Raw genomic sequence first — 25629 nt, 5'->3', positions numbered from 1 at the left:
CAGTATCCCCTTGTTCTGTTTGAACAACTGTCTCTTGGTCTGTGCAAAGGTTCCTCATGAGCACAATTAAGAGTTCTGGAATTCCCATTCTTGCAACATTATCCATAATTTGTTATGATTCACACAGTCCGATGCCTTTGCATAGTCAATAAAACACAGGTAAACATCTTTCTGGTATTCTCTGCTTTTTGCTAAGATCCATCTGACATCAGCAACGATATCCCTTATTCTACAGCCTCTTCTGAATCTGGCTTGAAATTCTGGCAGTTCCCTGTCAATGTACTACTGCCACCATTAGTCATTAGAAAACCACAATGAGATACCACTTCATATCCACTAGGATGGGTGTTATCAGAAACATGAAAAATAACAAGCATTGGTGAGCATGTGGAGAAATTGTTGTGCATTGCTGGTGGGAATGTAAGATGGTACAGCCACAGTGCAAAACAGTTTAGGGGTTCCTCAAGTAGCTAAACACAGAATTACCATATGACTTAGCAATTCCACTGCTAGGTGTATACTCCAAAGACTTAAAGCAGGGACTCAAGCAGATACCTGTAGACAGTGTTTACTGCCGCACCTCTTCACAGCAGCCAAACTGTGGAAACAATCTAAGTGCCCATCAACAGATGAATGGATAACCAAAATGTGGTATATCCATACAGTGCAGTATTACCCAGCGAAAAAGAGAAATGAAGTCCTGATACATGGTACGACATGGATGAATTTAGAAAACATTATGCTGAATAAAATAAGTCAGGCACAAAAGGACAAACATTGTGTGATACCTCTTATATGAAACATCTAGAATAGGCAGATGCATAGAGACAGAAGTAGATTAGTGGTTACTAGGAGCTGGGGTGGGGGCAGGAAGGGATGGATTGTCACTGCTTAAGGGGTACTAAGTTTCTGGTTTTGAGTGATAAAAAACTTTTGGAAATAGACAGTGGCTATGGTTGCACAGGAGCACTGGTGGTGCAGTGGTTAAGAGCTTGGCTGGTAACCAAAAAGTCGACAGTTCGAATCCACCAGCCACTCCTCGGAAACCCTATGAGGCAGCTCTTCTCTGTCCTATAGAGTCATTATGAGTCGGAATCAACTCCATGGCAACGGGTTTGGCTTTTGTTTTTATTTTTGTTTTTTGGTTACTGTTCCACAACACGGTGAATATAATTAATGTCATTAAATTGTACACTTAAAATAGTTAAAATGGAAAATATTTTCTTATATTTTACCATAATACATTTTTCATTTTTTTTAATTTAAATAACTAAAATATAAAGTTTAAAAAGAAATTACAGCCTAACAAGTTTCAGGTGGCTGAACTTGACATTTTCAGGCTCCTTCCAGCTTGTAAGGCTGCCATCGAAAGCATGTGATCCCCAAAGTCCCCACTGGAGGAAAAAGAGCGTGGACAATCATGCATATTACTTCTGCCCACATCCCACTGACCCAAACCTAGCTGTAAGGTGTCTGGGAAATGTAATCTTTCTATGTGCCTATAAAGAGGAAAATGAAGCCAGATTTGGTGAAACGTGGCATATTCGCCACCTCTCCAATGTATAAATGTTCCCCAATGAGGAACTAGGCTATTTGCTCCCTACAGATATGGGTACTGTTCAGAATAACTCTATCCCTCTTCTAATAGGTGCTAATTACATTTTAATTGGTTATTCTATTCTGAACCCACAGAAGAAAGGACCACATTCTCTGTTACTTCATGCTCCAGGGTAATTAGTGCTTGGGGATCATCTTTCCCTCCTAGTTGCTGTGGAAATTTTGTATAAATCTTTAGTCCCTAGGAAGGGACAGGGCTGTCCATTGGCTTTAGACTTCATGAGGATACAAGCTTTGATCTTTAGACAGCAGATGCTCTTTAGAGGAAGAACAGAGCTAAGGGAAAACTGGAGAGACAGAATAATGATCCCATACTGAGCATCAAGAGTGAAGGGTTCTAATCCAGAAAGTCGAGATTGAACCCAGTACTGATAGACACCGGATTTGAAGTCAGAGTCTCATGGTCCTCACCTGGGAAACAGGGACTTACTTTGTAGGTTTGGCGTAAGAATTACAGTAACGCATATAAAGCACCTGGCACAATACTTGGTACATTGTAAAAGATCAGTAAGTGGTGGTTACTTTAATTGTTAATTCTGTTATATTGTTGTATTGGTGGTGTTGTCATGTTGTTTAGTACAGGGATGCATCTCAAGTGCCTAGGAAAGTGCTCAACCCATAGTAGGTGCTCAATAAACATACATCCGATGAGCGAATGAATGAGTGAATGAATTCTCAGCTCTGCCAATGAAAAGCAATGCGATCTTGTTCAAAAAACTTTCCCTCTGAGCCTCAGTCTGTTCAGGCATACATGAGCACATGGGTTCTGTGCAGCACTGTCCCTTCCAGGACCAAGTCACATGTCAGCCGAGGGCCCTGGCCACAAAACAGGCAGAGGTGGGGACAGAGGGAGAAATGGGCTCAGTGATCTGGACCAAAGAAGTGTGGGCATCAGCAGAATGAACCTCGTGTGAGAAAATGGCAGAGTGTGGCAAGAGGGTCTCCACTTGCAGAAGGTGAGGCAAGCTGTTAAGGTTGTCACAGTCTGGGTACCCCAAAACTTTTCTCTAACTTTCCGGGCTCCCCTGGGGTCAAAAAAAGTGGTTGCAGAACTGTAGGGACTTTCCCCAGCCCTAGGTTCCTGGCTCTCTGCCCAGGCACTGCCCAGCACTAAACCACCATGGCTTAGGGTATGAAACTGAGACTTGACCTCTTTCATTGATTTATTAATTGTTAACTGAGCACCTACTATGTACCAAGCACTGTTCTACACGCTGCAGTACAGCAGTGAATAAACCAGTTTGCCACCACCCATTCAAGTCGAGGAGGCAAATGCAAAACAGGAGCACAAAGAAATAAATGGTCAATTCCAGGTTATAGTAAGTGCCACGAAGGAAAGAAAAGCGGGGTCATGGGGTAAACAAGGGACTAAGGGGAACCCCTTCATCCACATCTTCCTCTACTGGGACTAGCAGCTGGGGAGGGACGTGGGGTCTCCAGAGGGGAGGAAAGAGGTAGAGAACAAGTGGTTCACAGAGAGGGGCAGGTAGAGAAAGGCCCTGGGTCCTGGTGTTTGCAGAGGGCCTTGGCCTGCCCCAGGTGGCTGAGCAGCAAGGGTAACTTGATTCCTTCCCTCTGTCCCCAGAAGTCCTCTGATGTTGGAGAAGTGAGGGCCTAACACAAGCCCACCAGTGCCCAAGAAGGCCTGGGTCAGGACTGTTTGCTTGTCTCTGGCAGAATGGTGGAAACACAGCAGCATTCCCTCGCCCCAATCACCCAGCTCTGCCCACAGTCATTTTGACAGGGCTGGGCATACAAGGTCCCCAGGACTGCTCCAGGTTCTGGGCCGTCTGTCAAGGAGCTCAGGAACAGTCGAGCTCCATCCAGGGAGCTGTGAGTCACCCAGTTACGGACTGAGAGCAGATGCTAGGGGGGTGGGGGGTGACACAGGGCCATCCGGGGACGGGATAGGGGCTGCTGAGCAGGAGAAACTCAGGCCTTAGCTCTACCTGGTGTCAAGCAGTTCCATCCCAGGAGGCGTGACCTGTACCTGCCAAACCCAACCCAACATTTTAGGCCCCCTCCTACATGAAGTCTTCCCTAACTATCACCTGGACGTGAATAATTCACTCAATCATTTGTTTATCAGCAGATATTTACTGAGCCTTCCATGCAGCAGAGGATACAAAAAGATAAAACAGTCCCTCCTTTGAAGAGCTCATGCATGAGGCAGACCAATAAGCAAATGTGTGTCAAGAGTGGTGGGCAGGTGTGTATATGTACATACCCAGACATACACACATATACATATACACCCATACACACATCCATACGCACACATACATGTAAACACACATATATACATACATACATATACACATACCCATACACACCCAGACATACACACATACACACATACACCCCCATACACACACCCATATAAATACATACAGGCATACACACACATATATACATACATACGTATATACATACCCGTACACACCCAGACATATACAAATATACACACCCATACACATACATACAGGCACACACACACACACACAAACATACGTACCCGTACACACCCAGACATACACACATATACATACACACCCATACACATACCCATACACATACATACAGGCACACACACACATACACATACATACGTACCCGTACACACCCAGACATCACACATATACATATACACCCATGCACATACATACATGCACACACACACATATACACCCATACACATACATACATGCACACACATATATACATGCATACACACATACACACACATACATACACACATTCGTGCATGCACACATACATGCATACATATACACACATACATCTCACATATGATGCGGGAGCCCGCGGGAGCCCACGGGAGGCACCTCACCTAGTCTGGGCTGTCTTCAGGCTGGGTGGGAAGTGCCAGGCAGAGGACAAGAGCCCTTACATGGGGGGCAAAGGGACACAAGAGCAGCGTGTGCACCAGCATGCAAATGGAGAAGCAGGAGCACCTCCTCAATCTGATGTGCATCACAGAAAACATTAGCCAGACATTGCTTCCTCATTTCATTTTACCCACGGGCTTCAACCTCCATATCCAATGCCCAGTTAACCATGGTGCTCCCAAGTGTCAAAACACCATCCATCATCCATTTCCTGATCAAAGTATTCTGGGGGGGTGGGAGGTAAGTATAAGAGTTTTATATGTGGTGAAAGGTATCAAAGAGAGAAGTAGGGTGACTAGCTGTCCAGGTTCACCCAGGACTGTCCTGGTTTTAGCTCTGAAAGTCCTGCATCCAGGAAACCCCCCAGTCCCTGGGGAACCCTCCAGTCCCCAGCAAACCCTGGAGAAGCAGAGAGCAAGAGAAAAGAGAGGAGGCCAGGGGTCTGGCTGCTTCCTTGATTCACTTCCTTGGGTAGGTAGGTAAGGGTTGGCTGTAGGTTGAACAGAGAGAGGGTGTGTGTACATATGTGGAGGACATTAAACGCACTAGGCCTGTCCTCCTCTCACCCCAATTGCCCCTGCGCAGCTGCCACTGCCCCTGGTGTGTCCCCTCCACTGGCCCTTGAGCCAGGCTGTAGCTCCTCCGTACCCTCAGTGACCCCTCAGGGGGGACACGAGGGTACTAGCCTCCTTCCACAGGTAGAGTGCTCCTGGATCCTCTCTTTCTTATAGCATTAAAAACAAACAAACAAAAAAAAAAAACCACAGCCTCAGTGGAATTGGGCTGTCTTTAACCCCTTCCTGTCCGGGACACCAGCTTACCCCCTACAACACGGCTCCCTTCACTGACGTCTGTAACCCTGGGCAGCACCAGTATGGGGGTCACGGCAGCTTGAGCAGGGTCAGCATGACTCCTAATCAGTGCCTCAGAGGAGCCACCTGAGGCCTCAGGCGAGGCAGGGCCAGGAGGAACAGCAGCATTGTTCCACCCATGCCACGCGTCGGCCAGACCCTGCCTCTGCCTCCAGCAGTCACGCTCAATGCCGCTTCTGTTGCCAGGTCCCTGGTGAAAAGCCCCTGTGTTGTGGTTCCCAGCTCCAGTGAGGTCTACGATACAAGGTCTCCATTCATGCTAGTCTCATCCTCCTGGGCCACACAGGCCGCCTGCTCCCTGAGGAAGGCTGTGGGGATGCGGGGTAGACCTTCCCCCACCCCCCGCTTTCACAACAGCCAGCACACCCCGTCTGAATGTCCCCTCCACCCGCCGCCTTCTGTCTGCCTTCGGGGAGATCCTGGCTCAGGCTCCGAGCAACAGGACACGATCCACCCAGCCAGTGGGTCTTTGCGGGCCTATGCCTTTTCTGTCAACAGCCATCCGAGCTCCTGGCTGCCGTGAAATGTCAATTAGAGGACACACAGACAGCACACAGAACTGCCTTTTCTCTTCCAGTGAGCTGTGTGAAAGATACCTGTTTCTAGGGCTGAGGGGGCAGTGCTGAGGCAGGGGGCGCTGGCTTCATTAAGCTCATCCCGGTGGTGAGTCCTAGATTGTTCTGCAGACCATCGTGTTTCATGCAGTAAAACAGGGCAGTGGTTCTGGAACTTGACTGTGTATCAGAGTTACCTGGAGGGCTTATTAAAACACAGATCGCGGGGCCCACCCCCAGAGTCTGCGGATCATTAGGACTGGGGTAAACCAAAAAAACCCACCGCTGTTGAGTCAATTCCAATTCATAGCAACCCTATAGTAGAACTGCCCCGTAGAGTTTCCAAGGAGCACCTGGTGGATTCGAACTGCTGACCTTTTGGTTAGCAGACACAGCTCTTAACCATTTCACCACCAGGGTTTCCGAAGGCTAGGGTGGGGCCTGGGAATTTGCATTTCCAAAAGGTTCCTGTTGGTGCTGATGCTGCTGGCCAGGGAACCGCACTTTGAAAATCACTGGAATAAGGTCTCCCGACCTCAAGGAATTACAAATCTTCAGAGGCAACCAATTTACACCAGAGTTCCCAAAGCAAAAATGAACAACGAATGCAATGAGATTGAACATGTAAGATTTGAGAGGACGCAGAACAAAAGAGGGAAGGCACCCAGCATCTGTCGAGCGCCTACTTCGACCCTGTCATTATCCCACTTATTCCCATCTGTCAAATGGTGTCAAAGGAGCAAGTCTCGTGCTCTGTTAGGAGTGAAAGGAAAGGAGTTTTATTTAGGAAAATTTCTGCCTGCAGTGGGCACGTTATTTCCCCATTTCACAGATGAGAAAAATGAGACTTAAAGAAGGTCCTCCAATTGTCTGGCAGGGAGCAGAGTTGTGAGACCAGCTCTGCCTGGCACCGAAAGAATGAAGGTAGGGTTTTGTCAGAGAAGCTTGTCAAAAACTTAAATGCGCAGAGAAGTACCACAAATTAGTGTAACAAGATATATTTACTGTGAGTAGATACGATTCGAATCAGGCAGCTTCAACCTGGAAAATATCAGGAAGGTGCTCCAAGACAGGATGGTAAAAACCGGTTTTATAGGTCACTGTCATGTTAATTTCTCAGGCACTAGCGTCACAACACATGCAGGGTTCCAGGGACGGACTGTTGGAGAAAGAGTCACTAAGGACATGCCACACATTTTCCAGCCAGACCCTGGGCTTCCTGCCCCTGGAAACTAGCACGTAGGTTATTCTCTAAAACAGCCTGATGCCTAAGGCAGAATGATCTCCATTAAGCTGCTTACTCCGCTCTTGTCTGACTTGAAGGTGACTTTCAGAAAGCAGTCACTTAAAGGCTCAAGGCTCAAAAGGATACCTAAGGGCAGGTGGCCTAAGTGGGTCACCCCAACTCCATGGACCCAGAAATCTGAATCTAGTCCCTGTTTCTCAAGCTTCTAGAGAAAAAAGGACTTAAGCTGGATTCTGAATGCGATGAGCACTGAAGAAAAAGAGGGGAGTCTGTGGAATGCCGCGTCAAAGTGGGGGGAGGGAAGGGGGGGCAGGCAACCTCCACGTTGGCTGGGATGAGACACGGAGGGAGAACACCCAAGTCGGGGGAGAAGTTTGGCAGATGTGGGCAGTCGTGTTGCAGGCAGCAAGGGCCAGTTGTAGGGGCAGGGAGGAGGGGAGCCCGGGCTGGTGCAGGCCTTGAGTGCCACGCCAAAGCCCCAGGCCTGATGCAGCTGCCAGAGGGTGCTACTGCAGGCTCCAGCGTTGGCAAAGGCATGAGTAAGGCAGTGCTTGAGGAACATTGTTCCAGCAGGGCAGCCGGCAGGAACGAGGAGAGCCTCTGGCAAGTTTACTGAGTTGGCAGGTCATTGGCACTGAGGGAGATTATACCGTCTTGTGATCACTGGAGCAGGCCTGTATCTCTTACATAATCCAGTTCTCATCATTACCAGCCCCTCCTCCAAAGACTGTCATCTTTTCCATTTTTTCACTTTCTGGGGGATCATAATGACTCCCAAAGAGAAGAGACAAGAGGTTAGAGTTAAATAAACTCAATCCATGGTACAACAAGGACCGGCAGAACTTTGCCCAGACCGCTAAGGGCCCTGGTGCACCAAGTGTCACTCTCTGCCTCTTAAAGGTGCCTTAAAATGGGAATTCTATGGGCTCCTTCCCAGTCTCCTTCTTAACGCTTATGATGTAAGAAGCTTATTCCCTTTTGTCCAGTCTCCAGTGGGAAGGAAAACAAGGAACCCTGGGCAGAGGGCTGCTCCTGCTAAAGGCCTCAGACAGAAAAGTGTCCAGCTGCAGAGGGCTTGCATCCCCTTGCCCTGCCATCCCAGCTGCTGCGCATGAGGAAGCCAAGGAGAGCGTGGACCCCCAGCCGTGGACCAGGCTCCTCCGACAGTCTAGCTCACAGCTGTGTCTTCTCACATGAGGAAACGGGCAGGAGGCTGAGCAGGGAGACTCCTGATTTCATTTATCCACAGATGCCAGCTTTCAGAGTGTGGGCGGCGGGCCAGGCCCAGCCTGGAAAAGAAAAGCCTCATCCCCATCGGAAGAGCCCGTGGAGGAGAGCCAGAGGCTGGGGGAGATGCTGTTGGAAGAAGGTGTTTGGAATTCCTCACATTTTTGGCTTTTGTCTCTGGGCATTGAGATGGAGACCCACATACTCGCCTTTGCATTCAAAAGGAAGATCCAAGCAGGGAGTAGAAAGGATTTTGTGGCTGTTTTTTTCATCTCAAAGACCAGTGAAGTAATTTGGAGGGTGGAGAGTATCACAGGGGGAGATATTTTTGCTTTTGTCCTTTCTTCACCATTTCATCCTCTCTCATCTCTGGCCCCAGGCCCAAATCTGAAGTGATGCAAATGTGAAGGCCCTCTCCGAGAAGAGCAGCCACTACCCGGTTCCCTGAGGGGGTCCCCTTCTGTGTGCTGGGGCCAGGGATTAAACTGACCCTTTGCTTCTAGGAAGAATCAAAGGCACCAGGATGCCTGGGTCTGACTACTCACCCAGGCCTCAAGCAAACCACTGCAGACTTGGGTGCCGTACCCCTGCTACTTCCCAACATGGAGCAGAGTTTGGCCTTGTCCTCAACTTCCCACCCAGGGAGCGGTGAGGACTCTGAAGGTGACAGCCATGGCATGTTCACTGCGAAAACAACATCATCAGGAACCCCACAGCTCAGCCCCACTCAGAGATCAGCCAGGAGCCCCCTTCAGCCAATAATTTCACACATCCACACGCCTCTCTGTCCAGCAAGACTTTTGCTGGTGTTGCTAATGGGAGCTCCTCCTTGGTCAATTTGAGACCCCAGTCCTTTACTTCCCTGCTGAACTGCTTGCCCCTCCCCTACCAGATGGCACTTTGCAGCCAAACCTCAGAGCAGCGGGGAGGGGGTTGGATGCTGCGGCGACCCACATCACAGCCAGCCCCTGCATATTGTCAGTTGACCTTCTCGTCTCACTCCCATCCTGCCTCTGGAACTCCAGACCACCTCTGCTCTGAAGGGTTTGTATTTTCCTTTGTTCCTCTAGTACTGAGAGGGGTGCCACCTGAGTCACCCTATTTCTTTTGTGACCATAATGAAGTCGTCATCAAGGGGCAGTGAGTGGCTCACATGAGGGAGAGCCCTGCAGACAAAACGCAGCAGAAGTGTCTTTGATGGTTCCCCAGGACCCTCACAGCAACCCCTCTACAAGCCCTTTGTACCTACTATCTCAGATTTTTGTTCCCCATCACAGACACTGACCCCGCTTCAAGAGATAAAAGGAAAAGTGGCCCAAGTTAAGAGGCAGCAGCCTTTGACAATTGAGTTGGCCAGGACTCCATTAACTTTTGCCTAACCTCAGGTGATTCACTTAACCTGAGTGTCACTTTTCTCTTGTGAAAATGAAGGGGTCAGACCTCTGTTGTAGGGGAAGAACATCACAAAGTTTAGTAAAGCAAAAAGAAAGTTTTATTTGGCATATATTCAAAAGGGCAAAAGTGGGAAAAGGGACAAGCATGCTGCTAGAGCCGTGTCTGCCCGAGTCCAAAGAATATCACAGAATAGGCAAGAGGCAAAGTGGACAAGCGTGCTGCCACAGCCATGTCTGCCTGAGTCCAAAGAATATTACAGAATAGGTAAGAGTAGGAAAACGGACAAGCCTGCTGCCACAGCCATGTCTGCCCAAGTCCAAGGAAATATCACAGAACAGACAAAAGTGGGAAAACGGACAAGCATGCTGCTACAGCCATGTCTGTCCAAGTCCAAAGAGTATTACAGAATAGGCAAGAATGGGAAAATGGTCAAGCCTGCTGCCACAGCCATGTCTGCCCTGAGTCCAAGGAACCATTACAGAGTCATCGTATATATTAACATTACAAATGGACAAAACCATTGAAAGCTTCACCTTTTCACAGACTGGCTAGAAACTGAGATCCTACATTTTGAATCATCTTTCTTAACAATCATTGGTACAGGTATCAGTAATGACAGTCAGGAGAGTCTTCACTGGTTCAACAAAGTTCTACTCACTAAATGCTAATAGAAAAAGACAAGAGTGGAAAGTCTTTTGTGTTCTGTTTGATTGGCTTTATGTGAAAGTTTCCTGAAAAGACATTTTTCCAAGATTATCTTAGCTATTGTCTTTATACCTCAGGGCCCAGTTGATGTGTCCTTGTGAGCCCTTGTGAGCCCAGCTCCAGCTGGGTCACATTCTCTATGCTTAAGGACAGGGAATAATAACTCCAATATTATTTTCTAAATCACCTCTGAGGTCCCTTCCAGACAGGACTACTCAAGTATGAGCTCCACATGTTACTATACTACACAAGCAACTCATCGATTTCCTCTCTCAGATGTTCAGGTGCAGGCCCTGACCTAGGCGACTGGAGTATCCACATCCTTCGGGGTCCCAACTCCAACGTGGATGTCTGACTGGTGACAATCACAGGCAGATTACCATCGGCCTTCTGTACAATGCGAGCTCCCTGGCCAGACTGGTCATTTTTGCAGACACTGCCGATGTCACATACTGCATGGACGCCTCCTCCAATGACCACGACCCAGTTCCCTGATGGGGTCCCCTTCTTAGTGCTGGGGCCACAGATTCAACAGACTCGTAGAAGTCATCTGGGTTCTAGAAACGTCTCCAAAAGCATTGCTACTCTTGCTTTTTGCTTGTTTTTCAACTTCAAGAAACATGTTTTCTTGTGAAAAAGCACTGTATTCAATCACCTAGCCACAGCACTCACGACATCCTCTCCTGGAGATGAGCTCAGCAACTTCTTTATGATGAAATCCTGAACATCCAGAGAGATGGCCCTTTTCCCCCTTTCTCCAGCCAGCCTCATCCTCCTGTATCAAGGGGCAATGCAGTGCTCACTTCCACCAATCTAGTTCCACCTGAGCCTCAAGCTCTCTCTTCAGATCCCTGCTTGTTTGTGTGTATGCGAGTGTGCCCTTGTGGAATGTCTCTGTCTCTCTCACTCTCTTGGTGTCTCTTAGACTATGTCTCTCCAGGTGTGTGTCTGTGTATTTATCACTCTCTCCCTGATATCTCTGCCTAAGTGTCTGGGGGCCAACACATATATGATCCTGCTACTCCAGTAACAAACAAACAAAAAAGAAACAGTTGCCCTGGACTCTGATTCATGGTGACCCCATGTGTGTCAGAGTAGAACTGCTCTCCATAGGGTTTTCAATGGCTGATTTTTCAGAAATAGACGGCCAGGCCTTTCTTCTGAGGTGCCTCAGGGTGGACTCAAACCTCCAACCTTCCCATCAGCAGCCGAGCACGTTAACCCTTTGTACCACTCAGGACTCCAGGAAAGAGCCATCCTATTTCCTGCCAAATTTCTCATTCGGTAGCCGGCCCGCCCCGGCAGCCTCTGTTCTCAACCTATGCCCCTCTGGAGGCCAGAGTCAGCACAGCCACCCACTCCCTGCAAAATCTCAAGTCTCCCCGCCAGAGGTATTAGTGAGCGGTCATTTCACCAAAGTCTTCACGGATGATAGATTCGAGACGATATCACAACACACCACAAACTGCAACTAAACTTCCTCATAAGACATCTTTGCTCTCTCCCCACAATTTTTCTGAAAACGTCACTTTCTTCACGTGAGGACCTTCCTTACCTGCAGTTCCCTTTAAGGACGCCACGCTACACCAAGTCAGCACGCCCACCTCCCACCCCCCCTTGGCCACAGCTAATTGGACGAGGGGTAGGCACCTGACCTGGGAGCTGCCCCTCTATTGGTCAGCCAGTGCCCAATGAGGAAACCTGGCTCAGGAGCTTGGGCTTTGCGAGTTTGGACGCAGGACAGACCAGAAGCCAAGTGGTTGTCAGTAGAGAAGCAGGATGCCCAGAAAGGAAAGACCGAGGAATCGAGCATGTGGCAGACCATGGGAGTGGGGTCAAAGCACCCCTGCTGCCAAGAAGCTGGAGATTCAGGAAATGTAACCCCTGAGACCTGAGTCCCACCTGCATCTCTGTATCTGCGGACATACCTAGCATCTGCCATAGGCGCACTGGGGGTCCTGATCGATACTGTTAAATGGAGCCTGTATTGATTCCTGAGATGCCTCCTTGCCCTCAAACCACATCCCGCTCTCCACGAAGCCCAGCCCGCTGCTGATTCCTGTTCTCCAGGCGGCCTGGTTGGGGGTTTTCCCCATCCCTGTTTTCATGTATTATCCGTAGATTAGGTGTGCCGCTTACTAGGCTCTCTGTTACCCTCCCTAGACTTACAATCTAGGAAACTGAGGTCCTAAGGGGAGGTTTGGAGTCCCCGGTGGTGCAAATGGTTAATGCGCTCAGCTGCTAACTGAAAGGTTGGAGGTTCAAGTCCACCCAGAGGTACCTCAGAAGAAAGGCCTGGCTATCTACATCTAAAAAATCAGCCCTTGAAAACCTTATGGACTGAAGTGTACATGTAAAATTAATTAAATGTTTTATGTGTTCTTGTGTACATTTCATTATAATAATAAACCTATGGAGCACTTTTCTTCTCTGACACACATGGTGTTTCTGTAAGTTGGAGTCGACTTGATGGGCAACTGGTTAGAGGAGGTTTGGGTCTATTCGCCATTTACAGGTGCTGTGAGGAAGCATGACCTGGAGGCTTTCCTCTCCCATCGTGTCCTTCTCAGACCTCATATGAGGACAGTTGGTCCCCCAGCACCCAGTCAAGGTCACACCATAACACTGACCATCTGCCTGTACCCACTGTTTTGCTGGGTCTCAGGAGTCCCCTCCACCCCATGTACTCAGTTCTGGTTGGGCCGTACAGTCAAAGGGGAGTGAAACGGGAGAAGAATGTGTGGAAGTTTGTGGCTTTCATCTCTTAAACAAATAGCGAATTCCTCCTGGCTGCTGCTGCTGGAATTAAACAATGTGTTTGGGGAGGCTCTGAGGCGTTACCTTAGCAACACCCAGGCTGTTTTCAGGCAAGATCTAGTACAAGAGGAAAGAGAACAAAAATAATAAAGGGACAGGTCTGGATGGGGTCCAGAAATGGGGGTCTTTTGGCTAAATGTGTGTGTTTTGTGTTTGATGTGTTTGCAGTCCTCCTTTCAGCTAAGTTTCCTCACAGCTCCCCCGGTGTGTTCCACTGTTGTGAGGTCTTCTCACTAGCATACTAATGTGAGCCTAAGCAGAGAGCATGGGCGTGGAGGAACGGGATAGACAGGGAAAGACGACACAGCTGGGACCACCTCAGCAGGAAATGATGTGCACGAAGCCCGAGAGGCTGGCACTGAATATTGTGAAGGTCATGGTAGGAAGCGTCACCCGCGAGAAGGACAGATCGGGCTCTTCAAATGTAGCCAATGCTTGGGTCTTAAGGCAAAGGCCTGTATGGTAGAGATTGCTTAGACTCTTGCTACTTACAGTGTGGGCCGTGGACCAGCAGCAACGGCCTCATCTGCGAGCTCGGCAGAAATGCAGACTGTCTGGCCATCCACATCTACTAAGCCAGAGTCCGCATTTCAGCAATGTGCACACTAGATAGAGTTTAAGAAATGCTGAGTTAGACCTCTGTCTTTGTCTCTCTCATGTTCTCGCAAATATATCACCACCTCTCCTCACGTCCAAGTGGACCATACAACAGTGGGCATGCCCAGTTTGCTGATTCATGAATATTTTGTGTGACTTAGAAGTTGGAAAAACAAAACAAAAAAACCCATTGCCATCAAGTCGATTCCGACTCATACCGAACCTATAGGACAGAGTAGAACTGCCTCATAGGGTTTCCAAGGAGCAGCTGATGGATTTGAACTACCGATCTTTAGTTTACAGCCAAAGCTCTTAACCATTTCACCAAGGAGATCTTAAAACATTAAAAGCACACACCAGAGGTTAAAAGGTAGATAATATCAAAGGAAAGGCTGTATTGTCAAGGAAAGATACTGTGAATGAAATAGACGGATGACAGAACAGGAAAAACCATTGCCATGTCTAAGACCAACAAAGATTTTATTCTGAGTCTCAATATTCTAATAGCTAGAATATATAAAAGTCTCCTAGAAATCAACAAGAAGAGGACAACAACCCAAAATAGAAAATGGGCAAAGGATGTGGACAGACTATACATAAAAGAACCCCCAAAAGTGAACAAAAAAATTCTTAGTCATCAGAAATAAGAGAAATGCAATTTGGGAATGCAGCTGTTCTGGAGAGCAGTCTGACAGGCCTGGCGCCGTGGCCCAGCTCTTGTCTCTAAGAACATCTCCCCCAGGTCCAGCAAGGTTGCACACTGCAGCATCACCTCTGGTGGGGGAGTCGGAGGCCATGAACGAGGGGTTTGTTGGATTCAGTCTCACCCTCGTCTTAGTTCCCTAGTGCTGCTATAACAGAAATAACCCAAATGAGTGGCTTTAAGAACAGAAATGTATTTTCTCACAGTTTAGAAGACTGTAAATCCAAATTCATGCCACCAGCTATAGGGGAAGGCTCTCTCTGTGGCCTCTGTGGGAAGATTGTGGTCTCAGCTTCTAAAGTCCTCCCATGGGCTTCAGTCTTCCCCAGTTTGTGCTCTCTTTCTTGTCTCTGTGTCTATGCTTTTCCTTATAACTCAGAAGTGTTAGGCTTAGGACACACCCTACACCAATATGGTCTCATTAACATAACAAAGGAAACCTAATTCCCAAATGGGATTCCATCCACATGTATAGGGTTAGGATTCCAACACATATTTTGAGTGGACTCAGTTTAATCCGTAACAAACCCTGAGTCTAAACAATGCTTCATAAATATCTGCTAGCATTATTGTAATCTAATCAGGAGGAAGTAAAAACCCAAACTGGGACAAGGAAGAAGGAACAGATCGATCCTGGGGAGGAATTGGATTTCAGGAGTGAGGGGCAGGGGCGTCCCAGGAAGCCCCAGTTTCTAAGTCTGAGTGAAGGCAGGAAAGGCAAGAACTCAGGAGCAGAGTCTGGTGTGACCCTGAGGGTATGCAGTCCTGTCTTGGATGCGTCCAGTGATAAAAGTTCCCCTGGGTGCGCAAACTGGTAAGCACTGGGCTACTAACCAAAAGGTTGCTGGTTCAAACCCACTCAGAGGTGTCTCAGAAGAAAGGCCTTGTGATCTACTTCTAAAAGACCACAGCTATGAAAACCCTATGGTGCACAGTTCTACTCTGACACTCATAAGTCAGAATTGACTCAAGGGCATCTTGGGGGGCGGGTAGGCCATGTTAGAGGTGAGGCAGGTATGGGCGGGCGCAGAGCCTTCTTAGCTAGCCCAGAGAGGACTCCAAGGGTGAGAGGTGCGGGGCCCGGGCCCCAGCTCTCCTGACCGTGGCCCCTGGGGAGTTTACACCAGTGGCGGGTGCAGAACACAGCCATGGCTGTGTTAGACTGTGGTAGGTCTGGGATGGTGTCGGCAAATGCACAGGGAGCCGTGAGGCGTGCCAGGTGAGGGGCAGTGGTGCAGGGATCGGGCAGGGGGAGGCCCTCAGAGGTATCCTGTGGAGTGTCTGGGAGCCGAGCCTTCACTGCCAAAGATGACTTCTAACTAAGATGGAGAGGATGGGCAGGGCCTTCCACAGGAGGAAACTGCGCACGCCAGGAAAGCAAGGCCAGCTCAGGGACAAGGAGTCCTGGAAGGGCGAGGCACGCCAGGAGGCTGGAACAGCTTGGATCTGAGTTGCAAGGCCTCCCTTGATGCCGAAGGGTCTGGACCCTGTTCTGAAGAAAACGGGAGCCACTGAGCTACGCTGAGCAGGGAGGAGATGGGCTCAGCTCTGTTTACAACAGAGCTTGGTCAGGGGGCCGCTCCACTCTTCCAGTGAGCACATGAGCACGCACACACCCACCACCCACCCACTCCTGCCACCCGCATTGCCACACACTGCACCCACACATCTCACACTCACATGCACACTACACCCACACCACACACATACCACCCACACACTGTACACACACACACTGCACCCATACATCTCACACACAATACACTGCACCCACATATCTCTCACACACACACTTCACCCACACCACACACATCCCACAACACACCACCCACATCTCTCACACAAACACACACATCACACACACAGTGCACCCACACATCTCATACACATACACATACACTGTAGCCACAATCTCTCTCTGTCTCACACACACACACTTCACTCACACCCCACACACCCCACAACATACCACCCACACATCTCACACACACGCACACACATACACACATATACACGCACGCACATACACGCACACACACATACACACACGCAGACGTGCACACACAAGGCACCACGCTGTAGTCGGGCCTCCAGTAAATGCAGGACAAAGCCTTGTGCACGGTGAGAAAGAAAAAGTCAAAGGGTTCAATCTCTCCTATGGCTGTTGGACATTCAGTCTCTGAATAAGTTTGGCTCTCCAGGACTTGGGGTGACCTCTGGGAACTCCTGTCTCCATTTCCCGGACTGCGCCCAGGTGATGCGACCCCCTCCCGACTGGGCCACAGCTCTCCCTCCCCACCGCTGCCCTGCCAGCCCCCCACTGTGCTCTCTAACACACTTTGGCACCTTCCTGTCTCTAAGAGCCCGTCCCCAAAGGGCCCTCTCCTGGGCATAAGCACAGGTTATCTGTCCATCTGCTGGCCGCTGGCCTGTTTATCTTCTTACGGCTCCTGCCTGAAATAGCTCAGGGTTATCTCGGCTGCTGGAGTGGCTGGGGCCTGCCTGCCACCACCCCTGCCCTCCCAGGGAGAGGAGTGCTCGTCCCTGCAGCTTGTCCTCCACTAATCCAGGCCCGAATTCCACACATTGTTAGGTCAAGGTGGAGCCCTGCCTGGGAAGGCCGAGGCACTGCCACACCGTCAGACTCCCCATCGCAGGCAGTGCAGAGCGCTCCGGGCGCCTCTTCTCTCCTGCCCAGGTGAGGTTGTCCAGGTTAGGTACCAGAGCCCTGGTGGCACAACATTAAGTGCTTGGCTGCTAGCCAAAAGGTTGGCAGTTCAAACCCACCCAGTGGCTCTTTGGGAGAAAAACCTGGCGATCTGCTTCCATAAAGATTACAGCCTAGGAAACCCTATGGGGCAGTTCTATTCTGTCCCATAGGGTCGCTGTGAGCTGAAATCAACTCAACGTCACCTAAGAACAACAGTCACTTCAAGACCGTCCTAGACTTCTGGATTAGAATTCCAGTCACATTCCTGTGCCCTCCCCAGCCTGGTGCAGTGCCCCTCACCCTCCACTCCTGCACTCAGGCCCTCTGCTCTTCTGGGCTGGATTCCTCTGACGACCTGTCCCTGGGCTCCTGGATTCCAAATCTCCTGCACACAGTTGCCAGAGTAACAACCTTCAACCATGATTTCACCCTGACACCGCCCTGCTAAGAACCCTCCGTGACTCCCTAGATCTGACAATATCAAGTCTAAACACGTTTGTATGACTCTCAAAGCTCCCCTCCACTTAGTTACCACATCAGCCTCTGCTGCCTCAGGCAGGCCAGCCCCTCGTGGCCCCCACCCAAGCATGCTCCCACGGCCTCTGACCAGGAACACCCTTTAGTACCTCCTCCACCTCGCCAAGTCCTCTTCTCCCTCAAGTGCCTCTCGTATTTAGTCTCCTTCAATGCCTGCTAGTCATTCATTTACTCAACCACTATTAATTGAGCCCTTCCATGGACTAGGCAGACACCGCCCCTGATCAATCTCTCCTCGGAGCTCCAATAGCACAGGCAATTTCTGCAGCAGTTTTGCACCAAATCCCTCGAGGTCTTGTCTTGTGTCACATTACCAAGTCTTGTGGCCCTCTAACCATCTCATAAGGAGCCCTGGTGGCACAACAGTTAAGCACTCAGCCACTAACTGGAAGCTTGGCAGCTCAAATCCACCTAGTGGCCCCATAGGAGAAAGACCCGGTGATCTGCTCCCATAAAGATTACAGCCTAGCAAATCCTAAGGGGCAGTTCTACTCTGTCACGTGGGGTCTGTACGTGTCAAAACCGACTCAATGCACCTAACAGCAACAAAAACCATCTCCTGTGTTTCTTGAGGGCAAAACCCTGCCGCCTCCTTTTCTGTATCCGTAACAGGCTGTGGTTCCCAGACTTGTCAGCTTCACAAACCAGGTTGTTGTTTTGCTTTATTCGTATTTAAAGGACTAGCATAGGATCGCCAACTTTTTACTTTACCAAATAAATACATGTTTAAATTACTGCAACGTCATAAATGAAAGCACACTTTTAACACTATAATCGCAGAGTAAAGGACCATCCTTCAAATGGAATACACTTAGCAGTCTGGAAAATTCACCCCGTTTTTCTTTGTCTTCATTTCGGGACATCATCTCAGAATAAAAAGGCAGTCCTATGAATGGAATAAATATAGCAAGATGGAAAGTTCACCCCATTATTCTTCTTCAGTTCACAGGGGACAGGTGACCACTCCATCAGCATCTATCCCAGGGTTTGGGAGCCACTGTCCACAGCCCCTTCCCAGGGCTGTCCACGGCTCAGGTGAGCAAAGGGTGTGGTGATCTCTTTGCTTGGCTGTTGACTAGAGATGCTCCCCTGAGTCTCCTCTCACTAGGTCTGGGAGCCAGGGACACGTCTGTCTGGACAGTGGGCGACCCCACACCCAGACCTCCCCCTGCTTGGGCTCTGTCTCAGACCAGGGACTAACTTTCTGTGTTGGGAAGCTCACCTCTGTAGGCATGCAGGTATTCTTGACTCTATTTGCTTCCTACAGTAAAAGGAGCTCTGGTGGTGAAACAGTTAAGCTCTCACCTGCTAACCAAAAGGTTGGCAGTTCAAACCCACCCAGCAGCTCTAGAGGAGAAAGACCTGGTGATCTGCTTCCATAATGATTACAACCTAGGAACCCAGTGGGGCAGTTCTACTTTGTCACATGGGGTCATTATGAGTTGAAAATCTACTCAATGGCACCTAACATCAACAACAACGTGGGCAGTAGAGTCCTTGAACTTCAAGGGAGACAGATGGGATGGGGCATCTAGAAGGTTGAGCAGGAGCAGAAAGCAAATGGGTCACAGATACAGACAGCACTCCTGCCTGCCCCCACGACCTCACGGCTCCAAGTCCATCAGAGCAGAGCTGAGGTGAAGACCCTGAGCCTCAGTCCCCGACCCCGGGGTCGTGCCCACTCCCCCTCTCTGAGCTAGGCTCCTACACTTTCCATTGCTCAGCCCTGCTCCCAACAGCCACTTCCATAAAAAGCCACTCTGCCTGGACCAGAGGGCAAAAGCGAATTTTCCAGAGGATGTATGTGTGTATTGTTAGGAGCTGCAAGGGTTTCGGTGAACTCGAGGTCACGGCACAGCCTGACAAATGGCAGGAAGTTCGGGACTCAGGCCTGATATTTTTTGCACAAAGGCCCCATAGCCCCTCCAGGTGAGCTGGGCCCGGGGAAGGACATGGGGCCACCGCCCGGCACTTCCTCCCCTTTGTTGGCCGTGTGACAGCCTTCACAGCACTCTCTGTCGCCTTTCCTCCGTGCCTGACTCCCGTTCTTTATTTATGGAGTGGAGCGCCTCGATTTAGAAATGGGTGGGCCCGGCTGGCCAGCAGCAGGATGTGGGATGCAGACTGGCTGGGCGCCCACCACCAGGGCCAGGCTCACTGAATTAAAGTCATGTGACCCTGTGCACCGATGGTGCATTCCCTGGTATTTACATACCTGAGGAGATGTTCCGGGAAAGCACAGAGCCTGACCTCAGCCTTCCTATTGGCAGCGCCCTCTGCTTCTTGGCCTTGTCTACCTTGGCTTGCCTGGGAGTCAGGGCTGCCTGGCCCAGCCTACAAAGTCAGTGACAGGTCAGCTAGGGCTGCTGTAACAGAAATACTACAAGTAGGTGACTTTAAAGAACAGAAGTGTCTTTTCTCACAGTTCTGGAAGCTGTCGTTGTTGTTGTTAGGTGCCACTGAATTGGTTCCGACTCACAGCAACCCTGTGTACAACAGAACGAAACACTGTCTGGTCCTGCACCATCCTCATGATCATTGTTATGCTCGAGCCCATTGTTGCAGCCACTGTGTCAATCCGTCTATCTTGTTGAGGGTCTTCCTTCCCTTTGCTGACCCTCCACTTTACCAAGTATGACGTCCCTGCTAATAACATGTCCAAAGTATGTGAAACGAAGTCTGGAGGCTGGAAGTCTGAATTTAGGGAAGGCTCTCTCTTTGTCGGCTCTGGGGGAAGATCCTTGTCAGCTTCTGCAGCCCCAGCATTCCTCGGTTCCTTGGCGATGTTTCTAGAGGCCACACAGAGGCATTCCAGGGAGGCAAAGCTCCAAAGATGATACTAATTAACATTTGCATAGACTCTGAAATTGACAAGGAGCCTCCACACAATATTTCACTCAGCCCTCCAAACCTGCCATAGTATTCCCACCTAAAGCAGATCGACGGAGACCAGCTATGGTTGAGGGAATTTCCAGGACTAATTTCCAAGCCCAGGGCTTTTCCCAGCCTAACCAAGCATCTTGGCTAGAGGGGCTGTAGGGAAGCAGAAGCAGTGAGAGTCGGCATTGGGGTCACCTTCTTCAAAGGGGTAAAGACAGAGTCTTACTGGTTGTCTCTGAGCGGAGAGGGGGAGGGAGGGAGCAAACGATCACAGGTGCTCAGACGAAACCAGAGCTTCCTTATTAGAATAAGGTAGTTTCTTGTGGATTCTGGCTTACTTGGCTCATCATCAGAGTGTACTGGGAAGAGCCTGAATTTGGGGATCAGAAGACCTGAGATGGACTTCGAGCCCTATCAGCTTTAATTGTCTGATATTGGGGAAACTTAAACTCTCCAAGCACACTGTCAATGCCCTAGGAGAATAATGATGAGGATGATGACAACAACGACGATAATAGTTACTTGTTCTCTTCCCTCTTCGCAAGGTTAAGGTGATATCAAGTGAGTTCAAGCTCATGTAAATGCACAAACCACAAATCACACAAACCACAATATTCCGGCAGGTTGTTCTTGTTTTCATTCCTTCCACAGAGACTTACAGAATGCCTGCTCTATGCTGGCACCGAGTTAGGCTCTGAAAGATTAAAGGCACAAGTGCTTGTCCTCATGGAATCAGGCTCACTTTACCCCTCCACGCTCCCCTGCTGGGTCCCACGAGGCTGTGGAGCAGTGGGGGTGACCTCTTTTTACATCCGTGTCTTCACTGGTGTAACTGCTGCAGTAGGAATTTACCTGTTGCCCACGGAGTCAATTTCGACTCATGGCGACTCCATGTGTGTCGGAGCAGAACTGTGCTCTATAATGTTCTCTGTGGCTGATTTTTCAGAAGTACATTGCCAGGCTTTTCTTCTGAGGCACCTCTGGGTAAACTCGAACCGCCAACCTTTCTGTTAGCAGCCAAGTGTGTTCACCATTTGCAGCAGTCAGGGACTCTGCTGCTGTAAGAATCAAGTGACTTAATTTACACGAAGCATGTATTACAGTGCCTGTCACAGGAAGAACACTAAATAATTGTTAGCTCTTGCTCAAAAAACACCCTCTTCACTGCCACACCTCTCCGTGAACAAGAAGATCCGGAGTTTTGTGCCTGAGCTCTGGCACTGGCTAAAAAAACCTCCCCTGCTCAATGCAGAAGGGTCCCTGGATAGAGCAAATGGTTAAGCACTTGACTACTAGCCAAAAGGTTGGCGGTTAGAACCCACCCATAGGCACCTCAGAAGACAAGCCTGGTGATGCTTCTGAAAAGTCACAGCCTTGAAAACCCTACGGAATAATTCTGCTCTGCACACAGAGGGTCACCACGAGTCAGAATTGACTCACTGGCAACTAACAACAACAGCTCAATGCAGATGGCTAGGACCGGCCTGGCCTCCTCTCCCCCACTGAGCTCCCTCCTCTCTGAACACTGAAGCATTCATTCCGAGTTGATCTAGCACGTTCTTTATGCTTCCTCTCTGCTAATAGACTGTCAGTCCCTGGGAAGGCAGGGACACCACCAACGGCCTGGCAAGCTGTCCATCTTACCAAGTTTGTGAGAAATCTCGCCAGCTCTAGTTCTATGGATTTCCTTTGTGGCTCTCCACTGAGATGTGAAGTGCTGACAGCAAGGCAAGGAAGTATCAGGAAGTGCCTGCGACAGGTAAGGTCAGGGCAGAATCATGCAGTCTTCTTTGGAAGGTGTGCTACTCTGCTTTCTCAGACAAAACCAGTCATGGGGTAAGAAGGCCACAGAGGTTGTACATGGACAGTCTTTTCCTGGCTTCCTGCTCCCCAGGCTCTAGCCCACTCTGAACGCATGCTGGACACCCTACCACCAGCACTAGAGAGGTCTCTAGCCTGGCCACCAACAACCTGCTCTCCTGCGATGGTTCCAGGCCCATATGATACTTTTGTGCTATTAGAAAAAGGTGCCCCATGGCTACCACCAATGAACGTCCTGACAGGGAACACAACAGAGGGTCCCTGATGGAGCAGTAAAATGATGGGGTACAGAACTCAAATCCTAGTAAGAAGACCAGACTTAATGGTCTGACTGAGACTGGAGGTGCCCAGGAAGGCATGGCCTCTGGACTTTATATCAGCCCAGAACTAAAACAATTTCCAAGGCCAACTCTTTAGACAGGATTGGACTGGACTGTGGGACATAAAGTGATACTCGTGAAGAGTGTGACTGTTAGTCAAGTAGATACAAGAGACCAAAGGGGCAGCTTCTGTCCAGAGGTGAGATGGGAAGTCAGAGAGAGTTAGGAGCTGGTTGAATGGTCATGGGGAATCAGGGGCAGAAAGGAAGAGTGTGTAGTCGCAGAATGGGGTGAGCAATTAGGGTCTCATAACAATGTGTGTATAAAAAGTTTATATGGGAGACTAACTTGAAATGTAAACTTCATTTAATTACAACAATAAAAAAAAAAAGAAGGCACCCCATCTTCTGGGCAGGCTAGGCCCACACCTTCCTAGCAGTACTCGGTAGCCCTTCAGGTTCCTGCAATGATGGCTGCTCCTAGGTGCTGCTGACGCTGACGCCTGCGGGCTCGCTCTGCCCTTGTGCCACCTTGCCCTCTTGGTGGCCAGGAGGGATTTTACTCAAGTATCTCTCTCTGTTTTTATTTTCTCTGTGATTCAGCCCCCTCTGCATGGGAGCTGGGCCAAAGGAAAGCCTTGGAAACAGCCACTGGCTGTCCTCAGAAGTGAGTCTTTTCTCTGACCTTAGCCCGTTGTTCTAGATCCTAAGAGTCCTGCCTGGTTCTCGCATTCCTTAGGCAGAGCTCCCTGCCAGCAGGTTCCTGAACTCTTCATGCAGGTAAAGGCCTTCCCTGCTGCGTCTGAGTCCGGTGGGAACACCGTCTGAGTTTAAATCGGGGCCCCAGCAATACACAGAGCCATATTCAGAGTCCAGGGGTTCAGTCTGGTGGCCCTTCAATGTCTGAATGCCCACCTATCTTACCTCTGTGGAGCCCATTCAGTCACAGGCCCTCCTGGGCCCATCATTTTATTTTCTGAACTGCTCTCATGATACAAAGTTCTTTCTTATGTTAGAAATAGTTCTAAGTCCCAGACACAGCCCTCGATTCTGGGCACAGGTGAGACATGGAGCTGAGGTTTAAGTGAGGGGAGGTAGATAACAAGAGCCCTTGCCAACAGTCGATTCTGATGCATGGTGACCACACGTGTTATGGAGCAGAACTGCTCCGTAGGGTTTTCTTGGCTGTAATCCTTACAGAAGCAGGACACCAGGCCTTTCTTCCTTGGTGCCACTGACAAACATCATCAATGACATGATTTCAGATAACAAAAAGTGCCAGGAAGAAAACGAGCAGGACACTGGGTGTGAGGATGCTTTCTAGGAGATAGAAAGTGCCTTTGAGGCCCCTCAGAGGAAATGACCTTTTGGTTGAGACCTAAGAGGAGTCAGCCCCAGGGAAGGTGAGAGCAGGGGCTCCAAGGGGCAGAGGAGCCGGCAAGGCTGGAGCAGGTGCTCGGAACGTACCTCTGCTAACTCAGGAACTGCCTCGACTACCCCTAGGAGGTAAGAGAGGGTGAAGGGAAGAAATGGGATGCAGTCCTCGCTTTATAAAGAATTTTTTTTAGGGCAAAACTGCCTCCACCTCCACCAGCAGTACAACTTACTATCACCTCCAACTCCTTCACCTTTCAGCCTCTCTCACATGCTGATCCTCTGCCCGGCACGCCCTTCCACCACCACCCTTCTGCCCCTGGCAAACTCCTACTTAACCATTGAGATCCAGCTCAAAAGTCCCCTCCTCTGAGAGGCCTTCCCTGCCCCCCACCCCCACAGGCAGAGGTGGCTGCTCCCCTGTCCTTCCACCAGCCCTTGCCTTCTCTGTCAGTCGCCTCTCTCCCTCGGACTGGGGAACCAACCTTGGTTCCGCCTCACCAGCTATGCCACCCAGTAAGTTTAAACTGTTTCCTCCTCTCTAAAATAGGTGCAGAATCCCTGAGTGGTAGAAACAGTTAATGTGCTTGGCTGCTAATCAAAAGGTTGGCAGTTTGAGTCCACCCAGAGGCATCTTGGAAGAAAGGCCTGGTGACTTCTGAAAAAACAGCCATTGAAAACCCTATGGAACTCAGTTCTACTTTGACACTCATGGGGTTACCATGAGTCAGAGTCAATTCGACAGTAACTAGATTTTTTAAAAATGGATACAATAAAAATATCTTCCTCTTTTGCCTCCATGAACAACTGCCTCCTTTGCCATGAGACCAGAAGAACTGGATGGTGCCTGGTTGTCATTACTGAACATTTTGATCAAAAATTCTATAGACAGATCCTGATCAAATGGGAGAAAACGCAGAACAGAATTTCAAATTCTCATGGAATCCAGCATTTCTGGAGCCATGGAGGCTGGATGAAGCCCTGAAACTATTTCCCTGAGATAATCTTTAAACCTTAAACCAAAACTATCCCCTGAAATCTTCTTAAACTCAAACAATAGTTTAGCTTAACTAGTAAAGAATGTCTGCCTTGAGCACTGTGCTCTTTTAAGATCTATCAATATGGGATCAAACTGTCAACAGAAACTCGAACGATTAGATGGGGAACTTAGCGGGCAGTGAGTTTATGTTAATGGGGGAGGAACACTCAGAAAAGGAGAGTGAGAATGGTTACACAATGCAAAGAATGTAATCAACGTCACTGAATTGTACAAGTAGAAACTGTTGAATTGGTGTATGTTTTGCTGTGTATATTCTCAACAACAATAAAATAAATAAAATTTAAAGAAA

The sequence above is a fragment of the Trichechus manatus genome, unplaced genomic scaffold, assembly GCF_000243295.1.
Source record: "Trichechus manatus latirostris isolate Lorelei unplaced genomic scaffold, TriManLat1.0 scaffold00097, whole genome shotgun sequence".
Lineage (NCBI taxonomy): Eukaryota > Metazoa > Chordata > Mammalia > Sirenia > Trichechidae > Trichechus > Trichechus manatus.
Note: the sequence above shows the minus strand (reverse complement) of the source record.